This window comes from Colias croceus, chromosome 8, assembly GCF_905220415.1.
Source record: "Colias croceus chromosome 8, ilColCroc2.1".
NCBI lineage: Eukaryota > Metazoa > Arthropoda > Insecta > Lepidoptera > Pieridae > Colias > Colias croceus.
The window spans coordinates 7975281-8001804 of record NC_059544.1 but is presented as its reverse complement, the minus strand read 5'-3'; the positions used below and the strand labels follow the sequence as shown (position 1 = coordinate 8001804).

Genomic DNA, 26524 nt, shown 5'->3' with positions numbered 1-26524 from the left:
AGTCTCCAGTTGAAAATATACTCATGTTTTTTCAACAAAGGCGTATAGCTTTTATTCAAAGCCTCATTGAATTTGAACAATAGATCAGTTGTGTCGCAATGAAAGTCGTTTGAACTAGAGTAAATAAACAGCACATATTGTCGTCTATGTGTTTACACATCTCCAGATAGTTTACAGATGAAGTATACTTCCTCCGTTATTTTAATAGTGGATTTATTTAGCGGAGACAGCGGGGTTTTGAAATGTTATTTCATGTACTTTGCAGATCTATACCTAATTATATGCGGAATATTATTGCTGTATAAAGCTTAATAACAAAAACATGTAACCTTTCATATTCATAATTCTTTATTGTTTCTCTTTTGCAATGGAGTAATATAACAACGATAAATAAAAAGAAACAAAAATCCTAAAGATAATACACGTAAATGCCTTCAGATCTTAAAATAAATGATGAGTTTGGAACCTTGTTTGATCCGTCATTCACCATTAGTTTGATCAACGCCACTTTCTTGAAGAAATTGAGAAAAATTGACATTTTATGAGCAAATTGACATTATTTTGATCTAACGTATTTCACTTACCAGAAAGGCACCTTTATACATATATATTTTTAGCGAATCATTTATTTTCATTGTGATTCGACACAAAAGATGAAAATGGAAAAGGAAACAAATAAAAAATGGATGCACTTCTATAAGATTTCTACAATAAATAGGATTGAAAGACATCAAGTAGGGATTATAACTTTAATTAAAAATGTACAACATATCTTAATGAACATTGAAATAATTAATATTTAATATTCAATCAATTATCTTTCGCATTATAAACAGTGGGATGGGAAAAATTATTGTTAATTAAATGGTGATAATATATTACCTACGTGATACATCATATTAATTTTTTTTATATATTTACTTATAGTTACGTTAGTAGGTGGCTCAGTGGTCACTCTCTTCAATCATAAAGTTCAAGGGGTTTCGAAGAAACAAATTGATCTGGAGACGGTGAGGGAAAACATCGTGAAGAAACCATGCAGGTAGGAAGTATGTTCAAAAATCAAAAGTTCAACGACATGAGACATCTGCCAATCAAAAATATTGTAACGCTAATTCAAACTATAATAATTAAAAAATATATTCGTCGGTAGATTCATAATAAATAAACATATCATATATCATGCTTATGTAAATAATAAATCTCCAAACGAGTTTTTAATATCTGTCCATCATATACGTAAGTTAAGCGTTCCGTTGTACGGTAAAGCAATTATTTTTTTTAGGGTATTGCTTTAATGAGCCGACGACATGTGGGCACAAACATTCTTGAACCCCATCTTTGGTAAAACGTTCTTGCTGACCGAACGTTTGTGCGTTTTTAATTACTGCGTGCGGGCAGCGATAGATATCTGTCTCTTTGGGAGTAAGAAGTCGACACGCAAGTGATTTTAAGTTTTTGTAATAAATGGTTTTCCGGACGTTGAATGGTGGATTTATTTGGTTGTTGGGGATCAACTCTGCCACATAAATTATAAAATTATAAATTAATGAATATCTAAACTGGCTAATTGAAAAAAATGTTAATGACCGTTTTAACTCTAAAGGTAATTTAAAAAAATTAGGGATATTCTGTGACCTTTCTAAGGCTTTTGACTGTGTAGAACATACCACTCTATTACGGAAACTAAATTTTTATGGTATTAAAGGTTTATCTCAGGACCTCATAGCTTCATATCTTCAGAACAGGGTACAAACCGTTGTTGTTAATGGAGAGAAATCTCGCGGTGCGCCGATTAACATAGGTGTTCCGCAGGGATCACGCAGGGGAATCTTAGGACCGTTTTTGTTCTTAGTATATATTAATGACCTACCTTATTATTTGCAGGATATGTGTGAAATAGTACTGTTTGCAGATGATACCTCATTAATATTTAATGTGGATAGACATGACTCAAACGTTGACGAAGTAAACTCTGCTCTTTTACGCATATCCAATTGGTTCACTGCTAATAATTTATTATTAAATGCAAAAAAAAAACAAATTGTGTAGAATTTATCCTTCCAAATGTAAAAAAGGTAAAAAGGGATATTATTTTAAACTGAAACTATATTTATATTACAGAAAAGAGCCATACGCTCTATATATAATTTACGTGCTAGGGACTCACTAAGAGATCTCTTTAAGAATACTGGTATCCTCACTGTACCATCACAGTATATATTTAATAATATTTTATATGTACACAAAAACGCAGACTTACACACAAGAGTAGGAGATAGACACTGTTATGGCACAAGGAACAGAAATAAAATTGAAATGCCATTTTACCGGTTAGCTAAAGTTAAAAATTCATTTATGGGTCAAGGTATACTTTTTTACAACAAAATTCCTCATAGTATTAAAGAGTTTAGTAGTGCTAAATTTAAGAATTATGTAAAAAACGTCTTAGTTCAGAGAGTCTATTACAGCATTAAGGAAGGTGTTTCTTGCCGATTCTTCTCCATAGATACTGCTTTCCGAATCGGTGGTAAATGATAAAAATATGTATTGACGTTTCAAAAGTGCTTCTCGAAGAAGTCTAATTGAATAAATAAATGTTTGAGTTTGAGTTTGAGTTTGAAAGCAGTGAGTTCATAAAATGTTAAAACTAATGTATGTTTAATTTTTCACATATCAAAACAGAATACGTATAATCGAATAATCGTGTTATGTAAAGTGGTAAAATTATTATAATGTTGATTTTATCGCCAATCGTTATTCGATATAGTCTAAGATCCGGCTGCAGGATTAGTGCGCTCATCGGTTTTTTGCTGAAAACCGAATTTTTATGTATATTTATAATTAGGAGAATATATATCGACTAGGTTGCCAGTCAAAATTTGGCCGCAAGCATGTTTAATTAAAATTTTTCTAATCGATTTTTGGGAAAAAAATTCGTTCACTTGTTTTTTTGAATAAAATGTAGTCTACATCACGGCAAATGATATAAAGATTCAAAAAAATCACGGTTGCCGCTTTTCACCTGGCCGCAACATCTTGGCAGCCTGGTGCAGACAGGTATGATTTCGATTCATTTTTACGTTCATAACGTACATTTATGAATCATATATCAAATTAAAGCTAATTTTTTTCTATTTATTATCATATATGGTTGCCTAATTAAATCCGGCCGCAAATAAGGGTTGCCGGCTGTTAAAAATTATATATATTTACGCCTATTAGTACACCGACGCATTCTTTTTATGTATATTTATAATTAGGAGAATATATATCGACTAGGTTGCCAGTCAAAATTTGGCCGCAAGCATGTTTAATTAAAATTTTTCTAATCGATTTTTGGGAAAAAAATTCGTTCACTTGTTTTTTGAATAAAATGTAGTCTACATCACGGCAAATGATATAAAGATTCTAAAAAATCACGGTTGCCGCTTTTCACCTGGCCGCAACATCTTGGCAGCCTGGTGCAAACAGGTATAATTTCGATTCATTTTTACGTTCATAACGTACATTTATGAATCATATATCAAATTAAAGCTAATTTTTTTCTATTTATTATCATATATGGTTGCCTAAATAAATCCGGCCGCAAATAAGGGTTGCCGGCTGTTAAAGATGTTGAATATTTAAGGTTGAGTGAAAGAAAATATGTCGTCCTTTTCAAAATGACAAATTTAAAAAGTAATATTGATTTAATATAATTGACAGCCGATCCTCTCTTTTTCTCGTTGTTTCGCTGCCGCACGCGAATGCGTCGGTGTACTAATAGGCGTAAATATTTATAATTTTTAACAGCCGGCAACCCTTATTTGAGGCCGGATTTAATTAGGCAACCATATATGATAATAAATAGAAAAAAATTTGCTTTAATTTGATATATGATTCATAAATGTACGTTATGAACGTAAAAATGAATCGAAATCATACCTGTTTGCACCAGGCTGCCAAGATGTTGCGGCCAGGTGAAAAGCGGCAACCGTGATTTTTTTGAATCTTTATATCATTTGCCGTGATGTAGACTACATTTTATTCAAAAAACAAGTGAACGAATTTTTTTCCCAAAAATCGATTAGAAAAATTTTAATTAAACATGCTTGCGGCCAAATTTTGACTGGCAACCTAGTCGATATATATTCTCCTAATTATAAATATACATAAAAATTCGGTTTTCAGCAAAAAACCGATGAACGCACTAATCCTGCAGCCGGATCTCGTACTAATACCTAACCTAATGATAATTTGTGAAATAATTAATGGGCATGATTAAAGCGTGCGTGTTTACGTACAGCAATTATAGGTATATTTCAAATACTTGGAAGTTATTCATTCGTCAACCAGCTTACAAAAAATTGTCGAAACATGTGGGCATTTAAAAGAGGTATCGACAATATTTTGCTGCACAAAAAATGTTTCATCGCACGCATCGCAAATTGAAGGAGAATTCGTCAGCTATTTTTATCATACAATTTATGTGATAATTTAAAAAAAAAGAATTCACATGTGCGTTCCGTTTTACGCGTCATCCATTTTCCGCAGCAGAGTCAATTAAACAATATGGCGGGCTTTGGCGCCAAACAACGTACACGATAAAACTGCATTGTTGACGGTCGTGCTCGATCACTTTGATCACCCGCGTGTCACACACGTTATCGTAGCTTCCTATATAAAATGTTTTTGTTTTAAACATCCGGCTTTTCCAATAGATACTAAACGAATGACCATAACTGGTTCTATTATTTTGTACTTAATTTATGTTTTTTTATAAATTATTTTTCTAAACTATAATAATGTTACGCGTCGCTTTTAAGGTTAAGATTTATGATTTACCAAAGATACATTAATTACCTACAAAATAAGCAGTGTATTGAACTGTTTTGGAAGTCACTTGTATGAAATAGGTAATAATCAAATTGTCCCCATAGATAGATAGAGTCATATACTCGAGCAGCTATTCAGATTCCTAAGTCATTAATGTTCCCTCTATCTAGGATTTGTAGGCGCAGATTAGTAGTCAGATAGTTGGGTTTACGGTTGCTTTGAGCTCAAGTAGATGCTGTAATCACAGACATACATTATAATTTGACTGAAAGCAATTATTTAACCACCAGTTTACCAGCTCTATATCCAGACGTACCTATCTATATTAACTTCTAGACATCTTAGAAATATACAGGGTTACTTGTAAAACACCAGCAACCTCGCAGGACAAGATACCTAACATCATAAGTAACAACATTAATTGTTCTACGACTTTTGATATTTTGTTAGATTTTATTTTCATACAAAAATAAATGTTCATTTCATTTTCCGTTTGAATATTATAAACTCTACGCGCATCACAAAAATTACGTAAACAAGAAGCGAACGGGAGGGGAAAGGGGGCGTCGCGTCGCGGTTGTCCTTTCGATGATGAGTAGAACATAGACTTACAAACGTTAGGGGCCATCCATAAAGTACGTCACACTAATTTCATGAGATTTTGAGCACCCCCCCGTCCTTGTCACAGGTGGTCACATTTCTAAGACCCCCCCCTCCCTAGTGTGACGTCACATGTTTCGCAATTTAACATCGAAAAATTATTAAATTAAAACAGCAGTTTCAAAATAGTTTGATTTCCATTTAAATTAAGTACTTTTTTATGAAATCAACATAATTAGTCCATTTGAAAGTTACATTTGGGTTCGCATTTTTTAGAGGACGCAATTTTATTTTTTTGATGTGTAGGGGGGGTCAGTGTGAAGCTATCGCTAAGTTTGTGGGGTCGCCACCCTTGTTCCGCGGCCGCCATCTTGAAAATAGCGGTTGATATGGTTTTTACGATATATCTCTTAAACTATTTATCTGATAAAAATAACATTGTAAGCATTATTTGTTGCAAATTAAATTCTCTACAACTTTAGTCCAGTAATTTTTTATCGTAGAACTATAAATAAAAAAATTATAAGTTCAGAAATTAGAGATATTTATATTTTTAGATAATTTTCTTTATCATTTTAGGAAGAAATTATATCAGACAATTTTTGTGGATTGTTTTTCGAGGAACAGTTTTTATTTACAACATTTTTTAATCACGTCAGTAGCTAGGGTTTTACACATCCAAAAAATAAAATTGCGTCCTCTAAAAAACTTAAGATTTGGCCTAAAAAATGTAACATTTCAATGGACTTTTGAAACAATAACAAAAAAATAAACTAATGAATAAATATAAATTGTCAGCAAAACAATTTAAATCGTATTGCCCTAAAGATAGAGTTGGCCATATTTTTTAGATTAATTTATATTTCAAATTACGCGATTAGTACCTGTAGATTTTGAAATGTGATGTCACGAAACTTAGGACCCCTCCCACCCCTTGTCACACCATGTCACACTTTGTCGACCCCCTCCCCCCCTCTTTACGTGTGACGTACTTTATGGATGGCCCCTTAGGAGAGTACAATAAAAGCTTAAAAAATCATTTAAAAATAATTTATTTCGTTATGCCAAAAGTCGTAGAACAAATGTTGTTACTTATGATGTTAGCTATCTTGTCCTGCGAGGTTGCCGGTGTTTTACAAATAACCCTGTATACCTTTTTTTTCGTCTGCAGTGTTAAGATATCAGAAACTTTCCTTTAATTCTAAGATTGTTTGCAATTTGTTGCGGAGTCTTAGAACAAAGGGCAATTATCTAAACCATTGTTTAGAATAAATCATTCTGGAGTCCAGAGTTCAGCTTGTAATTCTAATAATATTAACTATTGCAAGAGGCTAGTTTTCCTATATCCAATGAGAACGTCGAATATGAATCGCTAAGTATGAATCGGTTTTTTGATATCTCGATTTGGTTTTAAGTTTTGACAAAATGTTCTATCAAAGTTAAATAAATACCTTAGACTTAATGTGTATTTACTTACTCATATTTATATTACAAGAATAGGACGTGGCCACGTGCGTACGATATTGTTAGCAGTTTAAGGTTTTCTAGTCTACCTACACTGGCGTAAATAATCCACATCCACATCTATCATCGACAGCCATTCACGAGCAGCGAAAAGTGCTGCGAACCTTTTTAATGGCAGCTTATAAATCGCTTTCAAAGAAATTCCCGAGGGTCGGGCACAACAAAGCTAACAAGGGTATGAGCGCAGACGCTCATTTGCGACATCGCCACAGCCATTGATGGCTGATTGCTTAATTGCTTCGTTTAATCAATTGAGCGTTTGAGAAACGCATGACCGTTGTGCTCGGACGCCATTGAGTTATTGCTAAGCCCCGGGTCACGAATCCTTGCTTTTATTAGCTCCTATTTCTTGGTATCTATTTAGCTAGATCTTGTTGATTAAAGATTTCGCGTAACGTTAGTGCATGTTATTTGACCTATTCAATAGTGCTGCGAGTGCATGTGGGCTTGTTTATTTTCTCGGAATAGTGTGTCGTTACATGCATGCTCTTCATAATACGTATTATTATATCTAAGATCATTAGAATATAAACATTTATAATCCTATCCTACTTCCTACTAATATTATAAATGCGACAGTGTGTGAGGCTGGATGAGTATGTATACGTAGATGTGTACCAGTATGTTTGTTACTCTTTCGCGAAAAAACTACAATTTAGCACACATAATAATAGTGATGAATGTGAAGTTTTTTAAAGGGAAGCGATTAAAAATACCTATTATTTTACGGTTTATGTATCGCGTATAATCAAAATACAAGGAAACACTATTTTTTTCAGCAGTACTTTATAATATATTGCGTCCATCGGTGCAATGTAGAATTGTAATATTTTTGGGTGAAACTTTATTCTTTTATTACAATATAATCCTTTTGCCGGTGAAAATTTTGTGAAAATGTTATGTATACCAGATTCTTTGACCACCGACCACAATAAATAAGGACCACAAAAAATGATGATAATAAATGAATCGATATTGACATTAGGAATACACATTCAATATGTAAACGGATAAGAATCAGTTTTATTAATAACTCTTAATAAATAGAGCGTGTGTGAAATACTTATATATATCACAGTTAGTCTAAGAATTTCCGTTTAAGCGCCATTACTATAATAGGTTATAGCAATATTTTAAAAGAGATTTAGTTCTTCAAATGATAAATGTTTAAGTGAGTTTCCTCTTAACAGCCCGTTTAAATACATTTATCGCTGTATGTAGGTCAATAGAAAGTTTTAAAATCATTCATTAAAACTATTATTAAAACGTATTTAAAACGTATTAAGTACTACCCCGCGCTGGCCACGATGGTTTATCAGGAATCAGGATGGGTGAATGTTTGTTACTCTTTCGTACAAAAACAGCTCATCAGATAAGGATAAAATTTGTAGAGACATAGATTTTTAGGTATACGTGGACATGAGTTTTAAGAGAATTATCCGGAAGGACACAAACAAGAAGGCTAGTTTAATAACCTAACCTAACCTATAGAGTGCTTCGTAATCGAAGGACTCTAAGAGATAAGAGAAAAATATTCAGGGCGTAAATATTTATAATATTCCTATCTAATGTTCCTAACTAACATCACTGGATAAAAACGAACAACTATATCATACTTTTTATCATCGAATACCAGTTTTCTCGTTCCTAATTAAACGAGTTTCGGATACAACTGCTACCAAATCACGGATAAGTACTTAAGCAATTGCGGGTTTTAACCTTTCATAAGCCTTCCGTAAATAGGTCTTACACCGAAAAATACTGCATTAAAAACGGTTTAAAGTTTTAAAGTAAACGAAGATATTCTTTATTAAACTTCACCGTCGGCAGCCAGTAATTAGGTGATGCTGGAAGAATTTTAAAATATCAACACTTTCTAAATTGGCCGTGTGAAAACTTTGGCACTAATTTGTAGTTTTTAATTTTAACCTTGCATATGAGACTGTGTATTGTGTAACTAATTTATTTCTAAAAAATATTATTAATTACACTAATTTCCTTTTCTGAGAATTTATAGGCATAAAACCTCTCTTCTAAAGTTGTGCGGTACAAAGAAAATATAAACAACTATCTTTAGATATATGTATATTGTATAAGTAAGCATATAGAGAACATTTTCATTAATTACCTAAAGATAGAACTTTTGCGTTCTATCTAAATAAGCATTCAATTTAATTTGTATTTATTTTTTCGTTTCTTTTTGTGTCGGTTGTACTGATTGATAGATTTTTAAAATTGTTTGATTATTTTTATTTATTTAAATAGTCTTGGTAAGTATGTCAATAATAACTTTTCATTATATTATGTACAAAATAAATATTTGATCATATTCGCGAATAAAATGAAGATCATTGTAGGTTGCGTTGATTTTTGGTTGAAGTCAGCTTTTTCGTGAAACTTGGCGCTCGTCCAACTTGAACTGTCTTTTGTGTGTCTGTTTGGTTAGATCCACAATGCAGCCTTTACTGAATTCATTGAATAGTTATCCAAAAATCTATCCTTGTATGAAGCATTGATAAATGTATTAGGTATATATATGTTTTTAGGGTTCCGTACCTCAAAAGGAAAAAACGGAACCCTTATAGGATCACTTTGTTGTCCGTCTGTCCGTCCGTCCGTCCGTCCGTCCGTCTGTCAAGACCCTTTTTCTCAGGAACGCGTGGAGGTATGAAGCTGAAATTTATATCAATTACTCAGGTCTACTGTCCCTTGAAGCTGTGAAAAAATCAAACTTCTAAGCCAACGCAATCAAAAGATACAGCTGTTTATGCCGCAAATTTTCGACACTTGGAAGGGAATCAAAACCTACAGGGTGCTTCCCGTGAACTCAGAATCTTGAAATTTGGTACGAAGCAACGTCTTATAGTATAGATAAAGGAAAAATTACGAAAACCATAAATTTTTAGTTACATCACATAATATATATTTTTTTAACAATTTTAAACTCATAAACGCGTAGAGGTATTAAATTGAAATTCATACCAAATACTCAGGTCTATAATATCTTTAAGCTGTAATAAAATCAAACTTCTATGTCAACGCAATCAAAAGAAACAGCAATTTAAGCTGCATATTTTGAAACTCGCAAGTACTCGCAAGGGAATCAAAACCTAAAGGGTACTTCCAGTCGACCTAGAATCTTGAAATTTGGCATGAAGCAACGTTTTATAGCACACATAAAGGAAAAATTCCGAAAACCTTAAATTTTTAGTTACATTAAAAAATATATATTTATTTTTTAATAAATAAAAACTTATTACTTTTTTCCTCGTGAACGCGTGACTCGATTGTCGTAATGAACGAACTTTGTAAACCTTGCAGGTTTTTACGGAACCCTCGGTGCGCGAGTCCGACTCGCACTTGGCCGGTTTTTTTATGATGAATTTACGTCTACATTATGTGATTGCATATTACATTACTGCATATTTTTAGTTACTGTTGTTTTAAAAAGGTCATAAAACGAACTACCGTAATTTGACAAATAAACAACAAAATTATTGCAAATATACTTCTTTATTTCTGTTTATATTATTATAAAAATTGTCTTTTGTAGAAATATGGTTCAGTCATAATTTTATATTTGCTCATCCGGGTCAACACGTTGGATGCTTTTTCCTTCCGGAAAATCTCTCTTGGGAACGGAAACCAAAACCTGTTCGAGAAAAAATAAATGAATTGCACAGAATTCTGTGATGTGATTAATTATAAGAATTTATTACCACAATCAAATGAAGGCACTTTGCACTTCAAGAAAATGTTCTTGAAACAAAATAAAAAAGGGAAATCTTTCTTTTTCAAATATCTACGACCTACTTTATTTATTTGAGAAATCATACCTTTTCCCTCATCCCGGTATTTCGATCTAAATACCAATTGTATTTTTGATGAAATTTCCACAGAAGGAAATTAAAAGAAACTTACATATTACAGGTAGGTATATGACTAGGATACTAGGTTATTCTGCGGACGCGGTTCTACCGAATACCCGCGGCCCCGTCTATAAAGCGGCACGGCGGAACACAGTGGAGTTTAGTCGGTAGGTCCCTGCACTCAGCAGGGTGAGTCCGACATAACCCAGGGCTCTTTCCCCGAGTGCCCTGGGTATGCCTAAATGCATTCTCCACTATAAAAAAAAAAAAAAAAAAGGATACTAGGTTATAAAAATAATTATGACTTAAAAGGTCACAAATAAAAATTAATTTCCTTGAAATCAACCAAAGAAATTAAGGCTCGCAAACGAAAACGTATTTAACTACACTACCTACACTATGCTGTATATTTTATCTCAAACCAGTTTCATGACCTTGACCTTTGAATTTATAAAACTTATCAATGACACCATAGGTAATCCATATCCATATATTAGAAGTTATCCTGATCCTCCAATTTAATATTTATAAAATGGAAGTATTAAGTAAGAAGTAAATTGCTTAACATACCTAAGTATAATTAATTTAGCTTATGCTTATGAAAAAATTTAGTAAATGCAGCATAAGCTTACATTTTTCGTTGCAAACTTAAATATTACAATAAATAAATTAAGTTAATTATAAATACTATATTTGTTAACATTTATAACAAGTTTGAATAAGCAGTAAACCAATAATCTTATAATTAAAGGAATTTGATAAATTTATTATATTTCATAAATAATTTACAGTTCAAATTTAAAACTAAATTCATGAGAAAGTAAATAAAGTTGACTCATACATTATCATATTATTGATACACTAAAATATTTATTTAAAGAGCATTCAGATATCCTGCCAATAATAATAGCTAAATACAAGTGTCTGTCCACAATTCCCTTGAAAACGAAGCGACGCGAATGTGCTAGATAAACAAAACAGCTTTGTTGTGAAGTTTCCAAGCGACATATCAAAAATCAATTGTAACTATTTACACAGGAGGATAGTGAAGTATTCGTTCCCCATAACTTCCGCACTGGGGGCCATCTAATCTATACAGAACAGCGATAATCACCATATTGTTCCCGTTATTTCAACACGGTTACGCACCGTGGTCACGGGTCATATTCAGGTACTTTTGAGTTATTGTAGAATATTTGTATGCAGTTGCAATGAGCATTTGTCTAGTTTTCCTACTAATTTTGTTTATAAATGTTCGTACCTACTGATTACAATCTAAATATAATGCAGCTGATCTACGAAGTACTAGCTTATATAACTGTTATAATACCTAATTTGATATCGTGTATAATTTTGAAAATGTGTGAATTGTGTGTATTTATAAATTTATTTCATATTAAAAAAAAAAACATAGGTAGAATGAAAATTTACTTTGATTGGTTTTATTATTCAAAATATTGTTGTTAAAATTGCTTGTATATTTTTCAATATACAGTTGTTTTGAAAAGTTTAAGTTAAAATTATTCGTTCGACAAGAGTTCGACATTGTAGCCAACAATCTTACCAAATTAACATACCTAAAATAATTTGAGGAATGATCTCAAATAGAATAAGACGGAAAGACGAAAGGTCAGTCAATTCGTTGTACCTACTTATTTATTTATTTGTTTATTTAGGTAAGTAAGTATATTATTATGTTATTGATTTTATTTCACATAAAAATCTTATAATTAAGTAGCGTATATCCTGATTTACGTCTGGGACGTATCTCAATTGGATTTCCATTGTAAAGCAGGAGTAATTAAATAAAAGGAAGGCATTGGAGGCACGATATTCACCAGGAGCAGGACCCGATCCGTCTCGATCGTATACATAATAATCTGTACTGAATATTTCATATTAAATTACGAGCTTTTCCTGAATTTGGGATTAGATTAATTTTGTTTACCTTTGAAAATGCTACAGATTAACAAAACCAATCATTAATAGATACTATTATATTATCTTTGCTTTAGTTAACTTATAATAATTAATTATTGAATTGTAATTGTAATAGTGAATATATATTTATTTTTAAGGTATCATGTCTGAAACGTTTTGTTCAATTTGTGCGTGAAATAGTTAATTAATTAATTAACAATTTACTGATTATTGTGACAATAAAAGGAAATGTTTAGACGAATTGTGCGAGGATGACAATAGTAAATTAATTAACTCTGACGTCGATTTATTAAGTCCTAATGTTTCAATTCTCTCTGTATTTGTGTTGAATAGAAACAAAACATCGGTCCTCTTTGAGAACCCATAAATGGCATGGTAGGTAATTGGTATTGTAGTTTTTGTTGTTTTAGCTTACTTTTCATTGCTTTTATTATATCTCTACATGTTTTGTAAATATTTTATTTATTAAAATCATGGTCGTGTAAGTGTTAAATTTGTCTTCTCATATAAGTTAATTGAAATAATATTGATTAAAATAATATTGCAATCTTCGCGCAAGCATCATCAATGCTGATTGCTCTCTGTGCTCATTTTAAATTTATTTATACGTAGTTATAGTTAATATAGCAACGACATTATACATGATTAATTGTAGCATTTCAAATTTCAATTGTCATTTAAAAAATATATAAATTATTTTGAATCACTGTCACTTCAACAGTTAAAAATCTATTTAAATTACCGCACTTAATTATTAAAAAAAATGTAACTTACTCATCACACAAAATCCTTGCTAGTACAATACAGTCCACACACAACACACACACATAATCCAAAAAACCAGTGTTCAAAAACTCCGAACTCCGTAAAAGTTTATATCGCGATCGTGAATATAACTCTCTGACGCGGTACAGTCGTGCGCGAAAGGCGAGACGCGACGGCGGAATGACTTTGTTACGGGAGCTTCCAGCCGCGGCGCGATTTTCGCCCCTATATCTGATACAGCCTGTCATAGCTTTCATTTTAACTTTTATCCCTTTAAAGTTTAAAGTTATGACGAAACTTGTTTGATATTGTTTTCAGTGGCTTAAATTGGACAAGTCTGTTTGCTGCTAGCTATTTTAGAATTATTAACTAGTAATTGGCTCCTTTAGGCTATATTTTATTTCAGTTTCAAAACCTGATATGAATACTGATGGATTGTGAAAATATTGGTATTACATATATCGAAATATTGAAATACAATTATCCAGATAAAGCTTTTGAAATAATCAATGTCAGGAAGAATAATTTATTGTTGACCCGGTCGGGAATATTTAATAAAACAACGTATTAAACTTGTTAACCGTAACTTTGCATTTTCCCAGTATTTGCGTGTATTTTCAGCATCACTGACGTAAAAGAAACAAGATCAGGCGAAGGCGGTGACTTCATTAAAGTTTATTTTGTTATATTGAACTTTATCAAACTAAATCAACAATACAGATAATAATATAGAGGTAATAATCCTGCAAAAGTTTGTGACCTCTTTAGGCTAATGGAATGAAATGAATCATTGAATGTTAGTGATAGTCCAAATTTATGTGACGCTTTTCTAATTAGATGTAGGGTCTAATAGAAACCAATTTAAATGTGTTATTCGGGATATTCTACGCAATTAGTAGAGTATTTCTGGGATGGGATTGTCTTTATTTAGACTGTTTTAATCGTATGTGATTCTCATATTTATCGTATTGTTACAATTGTAGCAATTATTATTCAGAGGAATCATATAAAAGTACAATTTGTAATGTTTTACAATTTCAATAAAAACCCAAAATATTAAATACATATTAGAAAAAACTCTACAATTACTTATAAATAAATAAATTACGAAAACGATATTATTACGCATTGTTAAATGTTAATATAGATTATTTTTTTTTTCTATCTATGGTTATATTGGTTATCCATAACAAAAGAAATAAAATAATAAATGGCTGTTCTTTATTGATTGATTATTATTTATAGGATAATTGATTCCTGTTATCTACGATTTCAATTTTTTCATAGTATCAGTATTTTCTCTCTTTTATGATTGTACGGATTACTATCGTTATCGAGAATGCTGCTAGATTTACTTTAAGCCAGACATGAGATAGGTTAACATTAAACTTAATTTAAATCCATGTAGGCACGCTGATTCTTTAAACGTTAAAGTCTCTATTTCGTTGTCTTTTATTTGATGATCCAACAAACCCCTTGATCTATAGCGATGTCAAAGCGAGAAGCACAATGAAAGCTTCAGTCGGCTTGTCAATGCCGGGACAAAACTTTATAGCCCACTCATTTGTATGCACTGAGGCGGTTGTGGACTTAATGGTCGAGTAACCTTATTTCCCTGATTTTACAAGTTCCCTATACATAATGTGAAGGGTTTATAAAATGAGTCACGCTTGTTTACACGCGACAATGGAGTCGCCACGTAATTTGTGTTTAATGAAATTATTTTTTTATTTTATTGTATTTTTTTATTGAGTGTTCTGTGAAAAGGGTTACCATAAGCTTTATAATGTGTGGCTTTTTATGATAAATGTACTTAAATATATCAATATAAAATTATCTTATTACTTTTACTTATTTGATGAACATTTCTTGTACAAATCTCTACCAAATATTTATAGAATTTATATCTACGAACGTATTGAGCGTATATAAAAAGCAGTTTCTATATAACATTCTTTCTTTGAAATTCAACTCATAATTTAAGCAAATTAAGTCCTTACAACCCACCAAATTTAATGGGCACTAATTACACGTCAAAAATGATTGAACAAAGAATATTATGATTGTAATCGCTTTAACGGATTTCAAATTATTCACAAACAAATTGAGCCTTCACAAGCATAAACTTTCATTACAGCTATTCACAAAGTATACATATTATTGCGACTCTCATTAATACAAAAAGGAAATCGGCCGTTTTGCAATTTAATGAAATTGAATAGTGCATACAGATCCATTGTCCCAATTATTGAATATGTCGACATTGGTCCCGGCTGTTTAATATTTTAAAACTGACTAAGTGGATTGACTGTTTAATGAATGAATATGTACTGAAATATTTAATTTTCAATAATGAAAGAGATATTCTGTTTGGATAACCAGCAAGAGATACAAAATATAATGCATATTCCCTATGGGTCCCAAAGCTATCCGAATTATAGAGCTAATAAATAGTTAACAAATTGATTTGCGTAAGCTTTCCAACAGAAAATTACTTCAATTTTTGTATATTTTATCGTCATACACACACGCTCAATTCTAGTTACACTTTACAGTGACAGGGTAAACATATAATTTTTAAAGTGAAACTTTTATTACTTACATCGTCTCAAACTTTTTGGTCTGTGTAGCGCATGTCGCGTGACGCACGATACGTACGATAATTATCGTACAAATACGATAATTTTTAGTTAAATGTCTATAGTGTGAAAAAAAGTTTCACTTTTACCGTGGTTTCATAAAACCACACAACATTTTTTTATTAAATTACTTTAGATAAAATTTCACGCGGGATAAGATGAAACGAATGTTGATAAACGTTTGTTCGCGGCGGACTGTTTAATCATATTATAATACATCAAGGCGCCCTATTAGGCTGCACTTAACCAGGCCAGTGTTAAACTAATCAGAAGAGCACACAAGGCCGGCCCATAGAATGGATAGAACGCATCTGTGGCGAAAGAATTTTAAAACATTTTAAGTGAATGAAAACAAAGCTTTTGCTCGCGATGTTATGTGCTGATACGATTTTTATTTTTCATAGTAATTGTTTTACAATTTTAGTAGCTATTAGCAGTATTACTATTATATTTGTTTTAAAGTATGAGCACGTTATTTCATAGTTAGGTATATTGCTGAAATATAATAAGCGTCCTTGACCGGATCGTAGTCTATTTCTAGCGTAGAAAATGTATCGTATATCGTTCCTTATGAATGGACAACGGTTTCAATTAGGTTAGTAGCATTATCTATGGTTGTCACTCTCTATGAGCACACGTCTCCCTTCTTAACTCTATTAATAAATCTTAACTAAACTATGTCCTTGGTATGACATCTAAAAATGTCAGGCCCAATAAAACATTATATAGACTTTAATAAATAAATTATTTGATGAATTTCACGCTCGGCTGCGTGTCGCTTACATCCTAACATATATAATACGGAACATGTGGACCGTTAAATTGATATTTGCCTTTCGGATTATTATGCTTTTGAAGTGAGGAGGAGGATATAGAAATGGTCGTTCATGCATTATTGTTGTAATACTATATTGGCTACTTTGTAACGAATAACGATACAAGTAAACAACCCTTTTGGTATAATTTAATATACGTTAAATGATGTTTAAATATCGAGATCCGAGAAAGCCATAACCTTTGTATATTGCAAACTATTTTTGAAGCGAAAATACAAAGATTGATCATATTACTCTTTGTAGGGAGAGGGTATTCATCATGTCCATTTTCCGCTATTGCGTTCGATTTATTATGTATTTTGGTATCGTTACTCTTATTTTTGTATGTCTCATACGTGTTCAGATATTTATAATCGAACTTCAATACATAAAAACAAATATTTAATTAAAATGGAGAAATTCTAATGATGTTATTAAACGACTTATTTACCTAATTATCTTTAAAAAAGTCATACTATGTATCTCTTGCACTTACTCATAAAACAAAGTTCATAATATGGGGTACCTACCTTCGCCTTAAATTGTTCGGCGTAACAGAACTTACAGTAATACAAAATATGTTAAAATTATCAATAATAGCAAAATGTTACAGAACACAGAATTGAAATAAAGTGAATTTAATGGAAATCTATGCTCATTTCCTCGTGTCAATGCAACGTGTTGAAGCGGCGTCTCCTCTCGCAGACGATCGCTGTTTTTTATTAAATGATTATTTCATATTTAACTCATTGTCATTAATACAGCTTGTTTAGTACATATATTTTTTATTGATACTACATATTAAGGTAAGGAAGATATTAAAAGCGTCCCATGTCAACAGTCCAATATTAATCATTATTTTTATAAGCAAGATTTTCACTCTATTCAATGAATATTTTAAATCACTCAATATTATTTCCATAGGTAACAATAGCATAATAAAAATCCCCGACCCTTATCATTTTCAATATGATGAATCGTTGTCCACAATATTGGTTAATATTTATAAAAAAATGATTCTCTAGCAAAAAAAAATGTTTCCAATTTTATCTTTCAAAATTATTATAATATTTAAGCATTACACAGGTATTCAATTAATTCCAATACTGATAAAAAAAAATTAGGTAACCACAGTAAAATTTTAAATAAAATAAAGTACAATATTGATTACATTAGATAAACTGACATAGATTCTAATATAAAGGATGTACCTACACATGAACCCATTTCGAATCGTTGAAAGCCCAAACTTTCCGTAACAATTCGGCATTCGCCTAGACTTTGACCTCGAAGCTACGAATGTTTCGTTTTGATATCTAATTGCTTTTAGACAACCAACTTTCTTTCATTTTATAATAATAGACTTTTTAAGGTCATTGGAATAACAATTATATCCGATAACGCGTTACGCTGAAGAGGTGGCACTTAAAATAGATATGCGCCTACTGTAACGAGCTTTTAATAGTATAGTCTAACATAGAGTATAATGATTTAAAAAATGTTTTATATAATTAATATTTTTTTCTAATTATTTTTGCTCCTGTTTACTAATTGTGCTGTAAGAACAAAAAAAAATTAACAGGAACCTTTTAGTCGAAAAAAAAACATGATTCAGAACATAATAACCACTACACCTAACCTAATCCAGTTTGATAATTTCTTTTTTTATGTGTAAGTAGTATTGTACAATTTATAGTACTTACCTACTTAGGTATACTATTTTAAATATATGAAATGCTTCATTTGTTTATTCCCAAAAAGTGTATAAAATGAGGTAAAATACAAAGCTCATAACGTATAACAGTTACGTTGAGTGACCACTGCTTTTAAATTGAACCTTTAATAACCCAAATTTACATATCCAACGTATCGATATCAGGCTAACAATTACGTGATAAAACCTTGCATTGATTTGAATTGTATTTTGAATTAATAGTATATTGGAATCATAAACTGTATTGTGTGAGTTCTATTGTCATCTAAGTAGGAAGTGTATGAGATTTGCAATAAAGTGGGATCGACAAAAACTGATTTTATGGGCGTGCGCGTGCGATTGAATTCATTTGTGCTTAGCCTTAGAGCTAGTTATAAATATGTATACTTAAGTCGTATTTATATTGTTTTGAAATAATAATATCTTATTGTTTCCTTAACCTTTCTTGGCTCTTTTAAAGAGAATTATGAAACCGAGATGGGATTAGAGAATATCTATTGTAGTACCAAAGTAATGTTTCCTCATTTATAACTTAAAAAAATAGCATAATATGTTATGTGACTCGTTGTAATAATATGGCTTTGTAAATATAGAGATACTCTTTTGACTTGAATTGAAAATTTATTGTAAGTAACTAGTGAATTCTTTGTAGAAACAAATAACGATCTTTCGTTCGAATCTAAAACTATTCATGTAACTTTGTCAATTTACATACCTATAGTAGTCATGCAATAGGGAAATAGAAGTACAGTTCTACATAACATAGTTTTTTTACTCTACTTCATTTTGTTCGATTTATTCATCATATTATATTTATTTTTTCCCAGCTCCGCGTCTAGCGTGCGTGTGGGCGACGCGTGCGCACCGCAGGCGCGCCAGGTGAGAGTGATAACATCTGCCGGACAGACGGACACCCTCTGATAACTATATCCACAAACTGAACTACTGTGGTGAAACTAAACTGTTTTATCGTGTTATTTTTTAAATTTGTTTTGCCCATGACCCATCCCTATTTCGGTGAGACACAATTAAATTATTCGCATTTTAGAAATTAAAGACTTTTTAACGGATTTTAAACGCGATTTAATCATTATATTATTTTCTCCCCGTGACCACGCTCGCTGTAAAGTGTTCGAAACGTCGGGAAAATAATATAATGATTAAATCGCGTTTAAAATCCGTTAAAAAGTCTTTAATTTCTAAATGTATAATACTCGCGTAAAATCAAACCCTAGAAAATACTATTCGCATTTTTTTATAATTGAAAACTTTTTGAAAAAGGTTGTTAAATAATTAATTTGCGTCTGTAAAACGCCATTAGAAGTGGATCATGATCAAATTTATAGTCCTATATTATAGTCTTATATAAGTATATTTCACACCTGCTCTGTTATTTAGTATGATTTCTTGTAGCTTTTTGAATTATTAACTTGTTAAATCAAACTGGATATTTGCTTAAAAAAAACCATTAAACGGAATTATAAAATGATAAAAACCAATTAGACCTGGTTAGTTCGTTTTGTTTTGTCCGTTTTTTATCAGAGGGTCTTGTATCGAAAAACCCTACTTAGCTTACTTCAAACATTTGGTTTTATACACCTGGCACGATAGCCCTTCCCTTATCTTAGCTACATAATATACAATGAACAAACATTCATTATGATTTTATATCAATAGTTTTAATCATTTTCACCTTTTCGAATTGTACCAATAGTGCAACACGCGCAATCACGTTCAAAGTTCAAATGGATTTATTGTATAGAGCCATGTAGATTTGTAAAATTATGAATAACTAGCGGTCCGCCCAGGCTTCGCCCGTGGTTCGTATTTACGTTATCTCTACATAAGAACCATCATCCTACTTAAAGGAATACAATAAAAAAAATATAGAAATCGGTCCACCCGTTCACTCGTGATGCCGTGACCAAGGAAAACGGGTTTCATTTTTATATATGTACATTACATATAGATAGATATGGAAACACACAAAATACAATAGATCTGTGATCCACCAACAAAAAAACCAATAAACTAGCAAAGTAGCTCACCAAAATCGAGTGGCGAATCTCAGATGTCCTATAACCTATTATTATGTAAGTAATGTAAAAGTTGAAGTAAGCACTAAATTATATGATTACTGAATAACATATATTTGTATGTAAATGTAGTGGCAAATAATATTTTATTATCATAATATAGTTTGTCATTATCATACAATTTATGTCCTCAATTTTAAACCCGATTATAACACCCCTCAGTATGCGTGGTCGGATCCAATTCGCCACTTTTTTCTACAAATATTTTGAGTCATCCCTAGCTGTATTAGTCACGGATAGTAATTGTTATTTTATTATTGTTACTAGCATTTCGCCAGCGGCTTTGCCCGCGTAGTTAAAGAAAATCCCGCATAGATCCCGTTCCCGTGGGATTTCCGAGATAAAACCTATGTCCTTCCTCAGGTCTCAATCTATCTCTGTACCTACCAAATTTGAAGTAAATCCATGCAATACTTTTAGACGAGATTAGCACGGGCATACATGCTTACAGAAAAATAGAAAAAAATTCTAAAAACTGTATTTTTGGCTTCGGTATTAGTAGATAGTACCTATAATCTATTGTAGATCACGCCCCAGTATTTTTTTTATATTCAACTAGAATTCCGCCCGCGGCTTCGCCCGCGTTTGCAAAGGAAAACCCGCATAGTTCCCGTTCCCGTGGGATTTCCGGGATAAAAACTATTCTATATGTTAATCCAAGTTACACTCTAATCTCTATATGTGTGCTAAATTTCATTGTAATCGATTCAGTAGTTTTTACGTGAAAGAGTAACAAACATCCATACATCCATACAAACTTTCGCATATATAATATTAGCAGGATGTAAAGTTTTGACTTTCCTACGATTTTACTATATTATGTATAGATAAACGTTCATTTAGTTATTAAATATAAATTGTAATTAAAAGTTTTCATAAACATATAGAACAAGCCATGACATAATAAACATAATATTTACAATTGTCTTTAATATTGAATGGCTATCGAATTAACATATAAAAGCTGGTCGAGTGCTTGGCGCCTTTTGAGAATGCCAATTACAATACTTATGCAACAATGCAGACCGAACAATGCTGAACTCTTTGTAAACAAACTACTCGAACACTACAAAACTTTTTAATTGATTTTATTTAGATTTGCGTACCAAACAAACTGAGGATTTATAAGTGAAATACATTTCATTCATTTTACTTTAGGACTTTTCAATGCTTCAGATGGAAGCCTTTGTTTACGACATAAATATTAAAAATAAGATACCTATTATGTCAATTTTATTTAGTACTAGCTTACCGCCCACGGCTTCGCCCGCTTTGTCTAAAACCTAATAAATTATATACTGAAACCTTCCCTTTCAATCATCAAAGGGACATAGGGAAAGAAAAAGCGACTTTGTTTTATACTATGTAGTGATTAACAAATATAATTTATAGGTCCACGCTTTAACGCTAACATTCTATACAATATAGAAAAAACAATTAATAAAAAACGTTTAAAAATTTAACCAATGCTATTTATTTTAAAAATCAATTCCAGTTCCATTTGTGAAAACTAAATTCAATGAACAGAGGTAGCTCGTGTCATTAATGACCCAAACAATTCGGGTTTCACACGAGTCAATCTAAATTAGAGATTTAATAGACAGTATAATGGCAAAGTTTTAACTTGATTCTTCTTATTGAATCCAATATAATAATTAAACCCCTAATTCTTGATTTAATATTCTCTAGCTCTAGCAGCTGAAATAAGTTATAACCAATAGATATATATGTTTTCGTATTTCTACTGGATACATTAATATTCATATTTGTTTGATTCTGTTTATACAACTCACAGGGGAATCTGCCCTACATTTAGTGTCTTAAATTTAAATAATTCAAATTTACGATCCAAACTTTCAGTCCCAACTCTTTCTATTGTATTTCTGAAAATTACTTTAAGTTAAATGATCGTCTAGTAAGAAATTCTTATCAAAGTTACAAATTAGTCCCCTGGCAGACCCTGAGATCCTTGACAATGTTGAATAATTTTGCAACTGAGCTTTGTCAAGAAAAAAATCAAATTTATAAACATTAATTTCGCGAACGCACAATAATTCAACAAGGAGAATTTTATAAACCACACAATAAAACTGAGGCTGTCTAGAACTGTATATTGCATATTGCCTTTTATAATATACTATTTAAAATCTCTTTTTTGTGTTTATCAATACGCAGCCCACTTTGGGACTGTTAAAAAAAAATTAAGAATATAATATGATCAACTCATCACACTTACCTATATTATTTGAAATTATAACAACAAAGGTAAACCAAAGCTTTTATGGCTGACAAAGTATAAAATTTGACCAAGATTTGATATTAAATCGCAACCGCAAATACTCAAATTTAAATATAAGCATAAACAAAGCAAATACTAATAATCATCATTCTTCATATCTGCTATCGATAGAGTTGTCAATGTAACTACATATTGGCTCGGTCGTCACGTCTCACGACCCGGTTATCTGCCGGGACATCGCGGGTTGGTAAACATCTAATCTGCTATACAAACAACGAGGTCGTATTGCTTCTAAGACCATAGAGAAGCAAATGGAATTGCTATTCTTATGCCACAGATTATAGTATGATTGCAATTCGGAATTCAAAATTGAACTGTTATGGAAATAGTTTAGTAAGAATTAGGAAGTACCTACATAGCTAAAAATGATTAATCGTTGTTAATTAAATTAATGATAATTAAAAGAAATTTATTTTTCTCTACATGTTTGTTATTAATATCCATTATACATATAATTAATTTTCACAGATGGAAAAACAATACAACATAGAAGGATCTAGCCTTAAAGTTTTCGATAAATTATTTCCTCACGCACCTCTAATAAAGAGCTTACAATTAGAAATTAAATACTTTTTAACGGATTTTAAACGCGATTTAATCATTATATTATTTTCCCGACGTTTCGAACACTTTACAGCGAGCGTGGTCACGGGGAGTCTCCCCGTGACCACGCTCGCTGTCACGAGTCTTTAATTTCTAAATGTATAATACTCGCGTAAAATCAAACCCTAGAAAATACTAAGAGCTTACAAGTTACAACGCAAGTCAAGTTAGTTTAGTCTCAATATCTTCGGTTTAATATCGTTGCCGTCAGCATTACACAACCGCTTAATAAACCGCCATCTTTAAATTATGTAAACCTTAATAAAGTGCTAAATAACCAACAGAATGTCTTGATTCGAATGACAATGAACTGTTCTTTGAAACGGCGTCACGCGTGGACTTAACGCGTCTAATTTGAAAAGTCACCCCGCGCCTAGCTTTTAATGAGTTTTCGTGTAATACCTTCCTTGCTCAGCAAATTTATGTCATGAATAATAAACGCCGCCTTCAAATCCTGATGCAGACACGTTCACAAGTAATCCAAAGGTGTCATAAATGGAATAATAATTAGTTCATGAGATTTTAAATGATAGTGAGATTAAGTCATTACGGGACGTATTTAGACTACATTATAACTTGTTAAATTAAAGCGTGTAAAATATTGTTTATCGTCATACATTTATATCGTTAGAAGACAATACAATTTCGTTACCTATGTAGGTACAATTTCGTTACCTATGTAGGTATAAAAAATGTGCATTTTTCTATTTTCTACCCTTGTATTTGTTTCTACCTTATTCAATTTGAAACTAAAATGGGTATAATTGACACAATGGCTGCAGTATAAAAAATAGACGAAATGATTATTACCTATTACAAAAAATAATAATAATTTAAGACCCCTTGTTTGGGTTTCATTCAGGCAAACCTGATTTTAAACATCTGGGCTAGGTCAGCTATTTAATTATTAATTAAATATAATGTAGTCATTCGATTTTATAATTCAACATCAACAATAGAGATGAATAAAGTAATATTTAATTTCATATCAGTGAAATAAGGTTCTCTACAACAAAACTGCACAACTGAAACCGTAGTATTTGTATTCTCTTTGACTGAAACGAAGAAGCGGATTGACCGTTAAAATAAATAAATGCAACGCTTCATAAATCAATCATTATTCACACTTCAATACTTGTACAAGGTTAATGTCATTTAGATTTAATCAACCATCTATAAATATCTACGATAAAAAATATTATAAAACTTCAATGATCTTTACTATTATCAAGAAAGTCTTATAAAACACTCGATCTTCAAGCTGCATAAACTTATTTTCAATCTAAAATACAGCATAATGGAATATTACGCAAACAAATTGTTGCAGTTGGCTTGCGGCAACGACGCGATTGCTTCCAACCTCTGTTTACTTTAGAACTTTCAACTTATTGGGCAAAAATATTAATATACTTAAAGTAGTTTTCGCTATACAAGATAATGAAAGTCGTGAAAGTTAATCTATTAAATATCAAGCATTATTTCATGTGACGTGTATGTATAATAATAATTAATAAGTAACAATTTATTATAATAGGTACGTGAAAAAAAAGTTGTACCTACCCCTTAAAACAAAAAAGGGCGAATGAAATACGCGCGATATGAAATTTAGTACATTTATATTGTACATATATAGAAAAGGAGTGCAGATTATATTTTTAACAATTATGTTTAAAAAATAAATAAATCAATAAAAATGGTACTCGTTTACAATTATAATAATTAATTACAATCATTACTCCTCTACCTCTCTACTACCATGAAATAAAATCTACGTCTACACACAACCTTTAGTTACGTCATATCTTTCCGCCATATTTGCTTATATTAGATGCAGATATTTTTAAAGATCAGCAAAAATAAACATACTAAACATATGTGTATTTTATCAAACTTATTACGGAAAATGAAAAAACTCATACTTCCCTTAAAAGCTCAAAATTCATCGCCCGTTTTTTCTGGGACACAAAATCATAATCCACTTGACGATAAATAACATTACAGCCAGAACTTTCAGGCTCTCCATTTTTTTATATATAAAATTACCAGTAAAGTGTAAACGCCGACAGCCATTTTATTATTATATTAAGATTAAAAATTTATATTTAATACAAGCTAAATTAATTGTTAAATATAAAGCTAATATCCCCTTTTAAATACAATATCTAAATAGTTGCGATGCGATAGTTATATGAGATATAGTAAAAAAAAATGGAAAAGTTATAAATGATTTGATATTATTAATTACTACATAATATTAAGATGTGCTATTTATTAAACATGTTTTATGTCACGGGCTCAATTCTAAATGCTTAGTGTTTTTTAAATAACAAAAAACTTATGTCTTCTTCACTACCTAACCACAAACTTTTTTACACTCCTTTGGGCGCGATTTTGACCCACTTTAAATGGCCAGATTTCGTTCAAACTTTGTAGATTTATTGAGGACCGATGACAATACACTAATTTGATAAAATTTTCTATTTTTTAGTTTGGTTTTCTATAAAAAGCGTGTTTTTTAGTTTTTTTTAACTATTACTATTGTAGTTGCATTTTGGTTCCGTAGGCGAGGACCTGGTGATCTGTGATCCTCCAACTCCAGCAAATTGTTTGATATTGTATCTAAGGAGAAATTAATAAATGATTTGATTTGATTTTACTGTCTTTAAGCTTGACGGCTTACCAGTACCACCAGTAATAAAAGAAAATTAAAGAAAAACAGTACGTAGGTACATAACTTTTTTCTTTAATTTTCTTTTATTAGGTAAATTAAAAACTTAGAAGTAGAAAGATAGAACAACTCGAACATTTATTTATTAAAATATACTTCTTTTAGAAACACAT

At 31.3% G+C, this 26524-nt stretch overlaps 1 protein-coding gene across 1 annotated transcript in view; it reads right to left on the bottom strand.

Annotated features, from left to right (window-relative positions):
- LOC123693889 overlaps nt 1-13683 on the bottom strand; it is a 76694-nt gene extending 63011 nt beyond the window's left edge. Inside the window, exon 1 of the mRNA XM_045639155.1 lies at nt 13527-13683. The gene's annotated coding sequence lies outside the window, so the exon portion shown is untranslated. The remainder of the gene's footprint in view (nt 1-13526) is intronic.
- Nucleotides 13684-26524: the final 12841 nt, after the last annotated feature.